General features: G+C 44.2%; 1 protein-coding gene across 10 annotated transcripts in view; it reads right to left on the bottom strand.

Annotated features, from left to right (window-relative positions):
• ZMIZ1 (zinc finger MIZ-type containing 1) overlaps positions 1 to 12,886 on the bottom strand; it is a 243,890-nt gene that overhangs the window by 92,961 nt on the left and 138,043 nt on the right. For 7 of the 10 annotated variants that reach the window (XM_069980884.1, XM_069980883.1, XM_069980880.1 and 4 more), the window contains one exon: positions 1,786 to 1,864. The exons of 2 other annotated variants lie outside the window; for them this stretch is intronic. The gene's annotated coding sequence lies outside the window, so the exon portion shown is untranslated. Of the gene's footprint in view, positions 1 to 1,785; positions 1,865 to 5,877; positions 5,913 to 12,886 lie in introns of those variants that run through there. One more of the 10 variants, XM_069980888.1, reaches the window with a different exon arrangement.

Below are 12,886 nucleotides of genomic sequence, written 5' to 3'. Positions count from 1 at the left end.
TATCTTTGGCACTTATTGTTGACAAGAACCAGCATGGTTAAAGATAGAACTTTAACTCCCCATGAGATAGTGGAGGGACAGTAGTATATGGCCATCAGCGTAACCTAATCCCAATAATCTATTTCCAGTGTAAAATATCACTGCATTATATGATACTGCTACTGGGGTGGTAGCCTACACATCCCTGCCTGCTTTCAGTTTTAGCAGAATATATATATTTAGTAAATTCTCTTTAAACCCAGTAGCCTTGGGTTGCATATCTCTTTATGCTCCATGAATGCTGTCCTATTTACTAAGGGTTTTTCTAAGAAATTTATGTCTCCATAAAGCATCTCCTGCAGGTTAAATAAAGAAAACGCCCATCATACTTGTTGAATTCCAATGACCTTTTAACAGCCGATCCTGGCATCATTATGTGATTGTACATTTTATAGATCATAAAGCAATGCAGCAGCGCTGCCACCTTCCCTCCTGCCCCTCCCAGCGTAACCTCTCATCCTCAGCCTCCCCCTCCCCAACCCCCTCCATGTTCCTCCTCTGTTTATGAAGTCTCAGGAAATACCACAGAACACATTCTCCTCTCCACCAGTGAAATCAGACCATGTGACCTGCGAGGACCTGCATTTCTCACAGAGAGAAATATTTTATTTCAGGAGTCAGGCACTGGGAGCCTGCACCTCCTCCACCTCCCCCCACTTCAGTGATCAGCAGTTTTTTTCCTGGCTAACATACTGTATTCATTTCTTCCCTTGAATTAGAGGCCGAGGCTCATCTCATGTAGACTGGCTCCCAGCCCCGACAAGCCTTTCATGATCTGACCGACTCACGTCACTCTAGCATTCTTCCGAGAAAAGCATTTCAGGTCAATGTGCTATCTATGTCTCTATTCTCATCTGCAAGAACGTAAAGGTGTCTGGCATTTGCAAGGTTAGAGTGACATAAACTCCGCTGATATACTGCTATACTTCACATAAGATAACCAAAACAGCCCCCACTACAGGTTCACCTTATAGTCTAGATGCTCACAATGGCTGTTTCCACAATCAAACATGAGTTGGTCAAAGACAAAAATTATCTTAAAACATTCGGCCAAGCATAACTTGCATACAAAAAAGTAACCGCAAGAAACCCTGAAGCTGAACATGCAATTGGGACTGGGATTCACTGTCCACAATACTGGATATCAAACCCCATTCCCCTAATAACATTACTACCAGCTCTGACATCCGTAGGATAACTGGTAGTTCCAGGCTTTACATAGGGATCACCAGTTTTAAAGAGTTGTACACAATTAGGAAAACATGGCTGCTTTAAACATTGAATATGCTGGTATTGCATATCCACACCATTGACAGCGGGATGCTATTTTGGAAATAAAGCTGCCATGTTTCCCTAATTCTGGGCAACCCCTTTTATGTCCCGTAAATCTTTCGAGCAAGCTACAGTATCATGTTAAATTATCAGTACGTCAATTAACACTTATAGACCAGCATAAACACTTTGCTATAGCAGTCCTTGCTGTAACTTGTTGCTACAACCCCCATCATGCTGTGATGGCCTTCAGCTGTGGAGCATGATAGGAGTTGTAGTTTCCCAAAAGCTAGAAAACACAGCGCTGTAGGCATTGTATGCTTTTATTTGCTTTTGCTATCATTTGTTTCGTAACATTGAAAACATAATATTGTTCCTGCGTGTTAAAAGTTAGAGAAAATAAAGTGTTCATGTAACTTTCTAGATTCCTGCCAACAATGGCCTGGCTTTAGGGGGTGTAGAAGAGAAACTCACCTGCATTTCCCAATGCACTTTTTCCACTTCAGGCCTTTAGTGCTTCTGTATAGTCTTTCACTTGTCTAAATCCATTCTCCTGAAATAAATTGCAAGACAAATATACTTGATTGATTGTGCAGTTCTGTGTCGCAGTGTTATTTTATATAACAGGTGTAAAAATTATACAGGATCTTATGATTATCCCAATTTCCGCCAATAATTTCCTGCCAAAGCTTTGCCTATTGCAGCATTTCTGTTCATATACACAGATGTAATAAAGTGATAAGTCTGCCACCACAAGGTGGCACCAGAGAGGTATAATGCATACCGGCAGAATTTTACATTGTAGAAAACCAGACCTCCAACCAGGCTACTAGGCCTTATTCATACGTCCGTGAAATTGTCCTTGCTCTCGGATCTGCAACCACGGACAATTTTAGGGCCCACTGAAGCGAATGTGGCCATTTGCATGATCCGTGCTGTGACCCGCACTGCTAAAAAATAGGACATGTCCTAGTGCGCATCACAGCAAAGATCACCCCCCTACCACCCGGCCGCAGAGATGACAGCATGATGTGAGCTTCCGGTAAGCGCGTGTAGAGTAGGTGTAGTAGGTCAGCGTGGGGAGTAGGTGAGTAGTAGATGAGATGACAGGAGAGCACCTCATGTTCTCTTGTCACCTCTGCAGCCGGGCGGGGGATCCATAGCGGGCGGCAGTGGGGGCTCTGGCTAGGGGATACGTGCCATGATCCTCATCCAGATTGCGGCACGGATAGTGTGAATGAGCCCTTACACATCGGGGCAGATTTATCAAAAATAAAAACATTTAATTTACCGATAGCAACCAGTCAGAGCTCAGCTTTCATTTTAATGGAGCAGTTTGAGAAAAGAAAGTTAGGCTGTGATGGTTTCTACCAGCAAGTAAGAGTTAATTTCATTCTAACCTCCTAAATACCTAACATCTAGGCAGATTTATCAAAAATGTAAAAATGAAAAAAGATACCTTTGTTCTCCTAGCAATCAGAGCTCAGCTTCTACTATTTTAACTGCTGCGGTAAAAGGAAAGCTAAGCTCCCATTGGTTGATTTTAGATACTTTTAATAACTTTGCATCAACAACTCCTACAATCCTGTGATAATGGCCGATAACTGAGAACAGCAAGTGAGTGCTTTATATGTCCAGCAAAGTCTGGAGCTTTACAAACCCTTTCCTGGAAACCCAATGTACAGTATCTACTTGCCAAATTTGTGGCAAAATGGTTCCGTTGTTTAGATGCTTATAAAGGAAAGACTGTGATGATAGTTGATAACAGGGAACAATCAGTCAACAACCTTACAAATTCCTTTATCTAAGAAAGGGAAAGTATTCCCGAACCCATCATACCTTTGTGCATTATTTTACAAAATATTTTATTCATTTTCTACGTCCTGGACTCTTCCCACTCTATGGCCGATTGGCATTTTTTCCTTGTGCGTTATTGTTTTAAAGGTACCTTCTTTAGAAACTCCCGCATGTACTCTAGCCGGCTCTGGCAGCCCGATCACGTTACAGGACGTTCCAGCCATTGGAGACAACTTACCCGGGATCACCTGTCCCCGTCCCTCGGAATGATGCGCATAAAGGCCAAGGGGTAAAAAGGTAATCACTGAATTTGTTCATCTGCTCTATTGCATACACCTTTACGGTATAACACAGGGCGCCACCTCTAGCCTTATTTTTCTTTCCTTTCCTTTCATTTAGGAGCTTATAAAAACTTTCCTGGATACCCTATGTACTTGTGTGTCATATGGTTCACACATTTGAATGCCTACAATAGTGACTGATAACAGAACAGTGAGCGAATGCTCTATATGTCCAGCAAGATGGAGAATTAAAAAATAAATCAAAAAAAGTTTCAGACACCTGATGTACTTAAATGCCAATTGTGGAATGAAATGGTCAGGAATTTGAATGCCCATAGAGGACTGACTGTGATAATGCATGATAACAGAGAATAACGGCAAGCGATTGCTGTACATGTCCCATAAAGTGAAAACCTCCCCAGACACCTTATATACTTTCGTGGCAAATTCGAGACCATAATGTTCAGACAGCTGTGATAATGGTTGATAACAGAGAACATTTAGCGAGGGCTGTCTATATACAACAAGGCCAGTACCTTTACGAAAATCATCCTGGACAATCTGACTCCAAATTTGTCATTTAGGTGCGTTGGGTTTGGAGACCCAAAAACACTGTGATAATGGCTGATAACAGAACAACGGCGATAAGTACTGTTTCTATCCAGCAAGGTTGGGACTTTTACCAATGCCTTTCTGGACACCTGATGTACTTGTATGCCAAATTTGCAGGCAAACAGTTCATTTTGATTGCCTATAGAGGGCAGACTGTGATAATGGCTGATAACAGAGAACAATAGTTATCAAGTAGGTTGGGACTTTTAAAGAAACCTTCCAGGGCACCCAATGCACTTACATGCCAAATTTGGGGCCCCTCACCTTATAGACAACAGACCGAAAAGCAAACAGACATTTACTTTGTGCTGCGGAATCAGTTGGCGCTATACAAAATAAAATTATCATCATCATATTATAAACAACCAAGATATTAATATGCCTTTGTTTTCCTTCACATTTGAAATACTATAGAGCACTGTTCCCACTACTACAGCAGAGGATGGCGGCAGTGCTCGCCTATATATATGCCGTGTTCATGGACAAGAGGCTGCCGGCAGCTGCAGTAACTAACATGGACCAACAGTAAATCTATTAGACTGCGATGATAAAGACTCCGCTGTACCATGTTTAATGGGGTAAATCAGATAAAAAGCTCCTCTTACCATCCTCTGCCCAATAAATAAATTAGAGGCGCCACATTAACAGCCGGCAAAGTATAATATTTGCAGATATCCACGTCAATAGCTAGCACTGTTCTTTTGCTGGTATAAAAAAAAGGTTATTCTCTTCTCAAAGCAGAGAATGTCTTTAAGGCAAAACACAAGGTCAGGGAGGATGAGCGCTCCCTCCACCCCGCGTGCTCCACAAAAATCCTGGAAAATCATTTCCTAATAAAACATTGCTCCCTAGCACTTTTAACACACCAAGGCAGCTTTATGTTCTCTTTAGAGAAAGTTGTGGAGGATGCCTGTGAACAGTAGAACATTTTCTGAGAGCAGATCCTCTCAAACAATGGCACAATTGTTACACTGGAGGGGTGGAGGGAACACAAGTCATGAATCTACACCTCAGCAGTGTGCTATCAGTGGGAAGCTAGAGGAGAGCAGTATATCTGCCACTAGGAACTGCCAACAGGCCCGACTAATGTTTTGTTTCACGGCTCCTCCAGTTAACCCTTGTGTTAGCCGGCAGTGTATACAAATGTAGGGATGGGGGGAGAGGATCAGCATTATTGTAGTAATTACAGCGACCACCAATTTGCAGCTCCATCCTTCATGTCTTCAGATCAGTATAGGATTGAACGCTGCGGTGCTAGTAATTGTGATAGGATATGTTGAATCTGCTGTCCTGCAGTCATCAGATTAGCTAATCATCGGTCTATGAACAGGCGGCTAATGTGCTCTTATGGCTCAGGGAAGCTGGGCAGCTATGGGGCAAAGGGAGGCTGTCATTCAATTTAGGTGTTCTTTATGTTTATAGAAATGATTAAAAAAAAAAAATCACAAATAAAGAAGAAGAGGGAGAAAAGGGAAGATCAAAACATATTCTGCAGTTATCAATGTGGGCTTGCTCATATTTTCTGCCCCCCCCCCCCCAACGTAATGGAGGTTTGCCATCGATGTGAAAGGTTATTACAATAAACAGCCCTGCTGGGTTACAAGAGAAATTAAAGGAGACTGAGGTCAATAAGTGAGAGACTGAAAAGACATGGACAGAGGCATGGAGCCAGATTAACATTGTGGAAAAACAATATAACTAGAAAGTATAGGGGAAAATTGCTTAGCACGGTATTTCGGGCACTGGTGTAAATGTAAAAATATGTTTAATAAATATGTCGCCTCTTTGCCAGCCCGTGCACCATACAGCGAAGTCTACAACAGCTATGAGCTGGCAAAGATCTCAGCTATAATTTATGCCAACTTTCATAAATTACCTCCACTGTCTGTGGTGTCTGCCCAATTTTCAGTTTGAGATATAAGAGGCACCAGATATGTCTATAGCTTCTTATGCCAATTTCTGGAGAAATCAATGAGGAGAGTTATTAGGTGACATCTCAAGTCTAAAAAGTGGCCGTACACCTTTAATAGCCATCGGCTGAATATTCATTTGGCTTACATCTAATCTCTTCAGCTCTCAAAATACACATGAAAGTTTTGCATGGCCAAACATTCATGTGTTTTCACTAAAGAAAGAACGGGTAAGTCGCTGCCACACAGCTGTGGCACTGGCCTATGTCTGTGAGAATAAAAGGGTGGGACAGTCCAATATCGGGAGAACATATGGACTCCATGCAGATGTTGCCCATTTTTTAATTTGAAGCTATAGCGAGCGCTGGCTTGGGACCTAATTCCTAATCATGTTTTAAAGTGGTAATGTACCACAGGTGGTTTTCTATTCATTCTATATGGAGCCACCTAATGCACACCATTTACTGAGGAGTGACTGCGTCCCTGTTTTCGGGATCGGTGGGAGCCCAGCCAGTGAATAGGGATACCATGCACAGATGAGAATACCCCTTTAGGGCCCTTTAAAGATTTAGCAATAAATTAAAGGGATGCAACCCTTAGTAGGTGGCAAGGTAGAGCAGCTCTTTTTTTTCGGGAGGAGTGTTACTTTGCATACTTTGGAACATTGCATGGCTTGTAAGACTCCAGTCCCTACATTATCTTGACTGTGTCCTTAAAGCAACACACTACATTAACCATCTCACCTCTGTGTTCTGTCCCCACATGCGGCGAGTGAAGGTTTATCTGACTAGTGGGCCTGACTGGAGATTCCTACCTTGTATTCCAGCATATGAGGCAGACAGGAACCAGAATAAGCGTCAGGTAGAGTAGGAAATTGAGCAGAACGTAGTTTAATAACTTCACATACAGCTTAGTCACGGATGCGGTATAGTAGTTATATTGGGCTGTTGCTGCTTTCCTAGAAGATACCTTGCTGACACTTGTAATTTCTGGTCAGAAGATTATGACTCTGATAAGCCCAAGCAAGCACTACTTCTCCAGTCAGAAGCAGGATGAAGAATGCCTGCTACAGGAAGTGACGTGGAGACTGGGCTATAAGACACACCCACTAAGGGACAAACCAAAAAATGTGAAAATGGAGGGGAGTCTAAACTCTTGGCCAGCAGATGGCAGCACAACAAGAATACATGTAATGAATACAACAAGGAATGAATGTAAACAATGCAGTTATAAAACATCTGAATAACATACAGATAAGTGAGGAGAACAGCACACTCCCCGTCTGAAATTCCCTTAGGGGGATTTCACTATAAACTAATTTCTATGAAATATAGTGCAGAACCTGAAACAAAACATGTTAATATGCAATATAAACCGTGAGATAATCCTGTTTCATAACTGAGGAATAAAGTTCTTTAAAGGAAAGTTCAGTCCTGTTCATCCGCCAGGAACATCCTCAACAGGCAATATCAGGATCAGTTCGTTGATAGGCCTTGCAAACGTTTTGGTCTCACCCTTCCTGGAGATCTTCAACTCCACCTTCCGGATCTTGCCATCCTTGCTGGGAAGAACTCTTGTAACTAGTCCCATAGGCCAGTCCATCCTTTCGGTTTGTTGTTCCTTCATCAATACGAGGTCTCCTTTTTTCAAGTTTGGTTTCTGGTGTTGCCATTTTCTTCTTCCTTGAAGAATCACAAGATACTCCTTTCGCCATCTGTTCCAGAAGTAATCCGCTAAGTGTTGTACACGTTTCCACTGTTTTTGGTAGATGTTTCCATGAGTGTACTCTCTACTTGGCGTCAGTTGATTCCCAGTTTTCTGGGTGAGAAGAGTAGCTGGAGTCAGTATAGCTGGTGCTTCAGGATCCATTGATACTGGAACAAGGGGTCTTGAGTTGATGATGGCGGAAACCTCAGCGAGAAGAGTAACCAGAGTCTCATGTGTGAGTCTTGAAGAATTCACATCCATAAGCATAGAGTTCAAGATGCTGCGGGAGATCCCGATCATCCTTTCCCAGGTGCCTCCCATGTGGGAACTATGAGGAGGATTGAAAATCCAGGTGCAACCCTTCTCTGCCAGCTGATCTTGGATGGGCTTGGTGCCAATATTCAGTTCTTTCCCCTTGCTGGCAGTAAGTGAGGCTTTGACATAGCATCTTGGGATGTGGATCTGATCCAAGGCATACAAAGATTGCTTCCAGGCTTCCCACTTTTGCTCTTTATCAGAAGGAAGGGGGGCATCCCAATCCTTGATGGTTTCAGAAAGCTGTCTCAGTAGGGATTTACCTTGTATGATAATGGGCGCTACAAATCCCAGTGGATCGTATAGGCTGTTCACAACTGACAGGACACCACGTTTTGTAAAGGGTTTGTCTGCACAACTTACTTGAAAGCCAAAGGAGTCAGCGGACAGATCCCACCTCAGGCCTAAGCTTCTTTGCACTGGTGGATCGTCTTGTCCCAGGTTTATGTCCTTGAATCCAGGAGCATGATCATCTGACTCGAAGGCTCTCATGACAGCCAGGCTGTTTGAAGCGATTTTGTGTAGCCGTAGTTTGGCTTGGTACAGCATGTTTTGAGTCCTTTTAAGTAAATCAATTGCCTCTTCTTCAGTAGGTAATGATTTGAGTCCATCATCTACGTAGAAGTCCTTTTCTACAAAGTCTCTGGCATCCTTTCCATACTGGGACTCTCCCTCTTTGGCGGTTCTGCGAAGGCCATAAGTCGCTACAGCAGGTGAAGGGCTGTTCCCAAATACATGTACCCTCATGCGGTACTCCATCATCTCCTTGGTGGTGTCATTGTCCTTGTACCACAGAAATCTGAGGAAGTTCCTGTGGTCCTCTCTGACTATGAAGCAGTGGAACATCTGTTCAATATCAGCGGTGATGGCAACAGGCTCTTTTCTGAACCTCATCAAGACTCCGACAAGGTTATTTGTCAGATTGGGACCTGTGAGAAGGACGTCATTAAGAGACACACCTTGATGTTTGGCGCTTGAGTCAAATACAACCCTAATTTGATTAGGTTTTCTGGGATGGTATACTCCGAATGAAGGTAAGTACCAGCACTCCTCGTTCTTCTTCAAAGATGGAGCTGGTTCTGCATGGTTGTTCCGGAATATTCTTTCCATAAACGTGACAACGTGTTCTCTCATTTCAGGCTTGCTGTTTAGGGAACGCTGAAGAGAGTTAAATCTTTGCAAAGCTTGTTCCCGGTTGTTTGGGAGTCTTACCCTGGAAGCTCTGAACGGTAGTGGAGAAACCCAGTGATTGGTTTCCTCCTTAGAGAATTCACTGTCCATAATCTTGACAAAGTCTCTGTCCTCTACTGACAAGGCTACTTTATCGTCATCCTTCGTTGTGAGGAACACTGATCTCCCCAAGTTGTCAGCATAGGGGGAGGGAATGACGTCAGGCAGCTGTATGAGGTCTGGAGGTTTCTCCTTGACTTTATAGTGATGAGGGCACGGCTTGATGCAAGATGTGCGTCCGTCCCTGTGCACGTAAGTCTTAAAGGAGTCAATTCCTGATTGATCCAAGCATACATTCCCAATGATTACCCATCCCAAGTCCAGTCTCTGGGCGTATGGGGCATAGTCAGGACCGTTACACTGCTGACGCACTTTGTGTACCCTTAGATTGTCTCTGCCAAGCAGGAGTAGAATTTCAGCGTCCATATCCAAGGGTGGGATAACACTGGTCAGGTGCCTTAGGTGTGGTTGGTGAAATGCAGCTTCTGGGGTAGGAATCTCATCCCTGTGATCAGGTATTTGGTCACATTCAATCAGTGTAGGTAAGGGTATCTCTGTGTCTCCATTGATGGGAGAAGCGATGAATCCCTGTGCTCTTCTGCCACAAGTCTCTATGCTGCCTGAGCAGGTGTTTAAGGTATAGGGTTTTGTGGGTCCCTCGATCCCAAAGGCTTCAAAGAATTTAGGTCCGGCTAGGGACCGGTTGCTCTGGTCATCAATGATTGCATACATTTTTAGAGCCTTTTTTGGTTGTCCTTCTGGGTAAACCTTGATCAGACATATTCTGGCACAACATTTGTCCCTTTGGCTCTCCCCACATACCTCCGAGCATGAACAGGAAACATCAGTGGTAGAGTTAGCACGATTCTGAGGCTCCCCGCCATGGCTTGTAGTGGGAATACTGGTAACTGCAGCCGATGAATCGCTGGTGAGTGGCGTTAGGTGCATAACCGTGACATGTCTGTCGCTGTGACACTCCTCACACTTAATGGCAGATTTACAGTCCTTAGCCATATGCTCCAATGAGGCGCAGCATCTGAAACATACTCCTAGCTCAGTGAGGATTTTCTTGCGTTCCTGTATGGGTTTGGACCTGAAGCCTCTGCATTTATTTAGTGAGTGAGGTTTTTTATGAATGGGACATTCACGATTAAAGGACTTGTCTCTTGATGAGTTAGTTTGGTGTTTACCCGTGGATGCTGCAGGTGGTGGCAGGTTAGTCTTTCTAACACTCGCACAGCTCTTAAAGTCTCTGTGTTTCTGTGTGGCACCTTCATACCTTGATGATGATGCAGCTGGAGTGTTGAGCTCCAGGAAGTCAAGACTGGGGTCATTCCTCATCTGGGCCTGTTCGTCGATGAACCTGCAGAAGTGGATGAATGGTGGAAAGGTGACATCATGTGCTCTCTTATATCTTGAGACTGATGTTGCCCACTTCTCCTGCAAACTGTATGGCAGCTTTGTGACGATTGGGTTTACCCCATGGGCGGTATCCAGATAGCATAGTCCAGATAGACGAGGATCTCTTTTAGCAAGTTCCAGTTCCATGAGCAGATCACTTAAGTCCTGAAGCTTGTGGACTTCCTTCAGATTAATCTTTGGGATGTTCTGCAGTCTCTTGAATAGGGCTTTCTCTATTGCTTCGGCACTGCCAAAGGTACGTTCAAGTCTCTGCCAGGCAGCGGCAAGACCTGCTTCAGCTTGTCCCACATAGACAGTCCTTAAGCTCTTGATGCGATTTGTAGAGCCAGGGCCCAGCCATTTGACCATGAGATCAAGCTCCTGCTCTGCGGTAAGGTTGAGGTTGGCGATGGCAGCTTTGAAGGTTGCTTTCCAGGCTCTGTAGCTCTCTGCGCGGTCGTCAAATTTGGAGAGACTGGTGTTGATCAGCTCCCTGCTAACCATGTACCTTGCGAACTCCGATATATCTGTTTTCTCACTTCTTTTTGCCGTGTCAACTCGTTGTACCCCTTGGGCGTATGGGTTGGTTGGCGTGAAAGGGTGAGATGTTCCAGGGTAGAATGATGTTGCTGCAGGGTTGAGCTGTGGTTTAGCCTCTATAAGTTCTGACGACCGCTGCTTCTTCTGTGCGACTACGCCAGAAAACGCTCGGTAACCATCTTCCTGTGATAGTTGTCCTTGAGAAGGCACATCTGGGTGACGATCATCAGTTCGTGCGGGTGCTATAGGTGGCACCGTAGCTGCAGGTAGAGCTGACTTGGAGATTTCAGTGTTGTCAGCTTGAATGGTGCTAGAAATAGGGGGGGCCGCAGGTAACTGATTCAGCACATAGTCATTGGTGCGATCGACAGGATTGTCTGTTTCTTGTGGCATGCAAACTGGATCGAGACTTTGGCTCATTGCTTGCTCGAGTACTTTTATTTTGGCCAATGCAATTTCCTCTTCCATCTCTGTTTGAAGGATCTTTATCTGAGCCTCTGCTTCTGCACTCTCTTTTTTAGCCTTAGCTTCGGCCATTGCAACTTCCTTTTCCATCTCTGTTTGAAGGATCTTTATCTGAGCCTCTGCCATTACTTCCTTTCCTCTGAAGGCACGTCTTATTTTGGATTGCTCTGCATCTATGCGGGCCTCTAGTATTCTGTCACTCAGGACTGAGCTTCTTGAGCACGAGGATCTGTATGACCGTGATGAACGTTTAGATGAATTTGATCGGTGCGATCTAGTCTCTTGTAGATGAGAGATACGGAGCTCCGCTTTATCTTTAGCATTCTGCACCATGGTGTCTCTTTCTATTTCTGATGATTCTGCCTTGATCAGCTCTGTTAAGGCTTCATCGATATTAGAGGCTTTTAAGAAGGTGATATACTTTGCAAACAGTCTCTTATATCTTTCATGCTCTGTATTCAGCCGTGCAACAGCATCTTGTTGACTCTCGGCGTCACCCTTGAAGGATTGAAGACTTGCCACGAGGGAGGTAACTCGTTTCCATCTCTCCTCCAGGTCATCACAGAGCTCATTTTTAGCAGTATGATAATTTTCAATTACCTTTAGTGTCGGTTTGAGAGAGCGTCTTGGTCGGACAACTTGGTCTGTTGGAAGTGTGAGTTCTGCTTCCTGCTGTTCCAAATCATCACTATCAACTTGTCCTTGCTGTGTTTTATCACTGGGGAGTTGCTCGGGATGCTTTTCGGCCATTTTGATTTTAAGTGTACTGTCTCTTTAAGAAAATTAACTTTGGAATTGGGGTCTGAAAATCGCAGCACAGCTTCTTTAGGACACCCCGATATGATTCCCAGCGTTATTTGAGTGATTTGTGGGGTTTTCAAGTCTGGGTGGCCAGACCAACGGGAGGTAGTATGCAGCAAGTCTCTTAGGAGGGGTATGGTCTGAGGGAGCTTCACACACAAAACTGTCCTTCTACTGAGTGATGAAAGGTTCATGTAAGATATGAGAAACAGCTTGGGGTGCTTTGTGGAAGACTTTATGCAGGTGTAGAATACAGCAGACACACACTGTGCTTGTCCTGAGGCCTGACCAGACGTGCTGTCTCAGATTAGCTGACCATGTGCTTGTTGCTATGGAGACCTCTGACTGGTCTGGGTTACAGGCAATTTCTAGCTGTGATTTTGGGCTTTTTAAGTGAATCTTCTGACTGTTCTGTCCCCACATGCGGCGAGTGAAGGTTTATCTGACTAGTGGGCCTGACTGGAGATTCCTACCTTGTATTCCAGCATATGAGGCAGACAGGAACCAGAATAAGCG

The sequence above is a fragment of the Dendropsophus ebraccatus genome, chromosome 8 (genome assembly GCF_027789765.1).
Source record: "Dendropsophus ebraccatus isolate aDenEbr1 chromosome 8, aDenEbr1.pat, whole genome shotgun sequence".
Classification (NCBI taxonomy): domain Eukaryota; kingdom Metazoa; phylum Chordata; class Amphibia; order Anura; family Hylidae; genus Dendropsophus; species Dendropsophus ebraccatus.
This window is presented reverse-complemented; position numbering and strand designations above follow the sequence as displayed.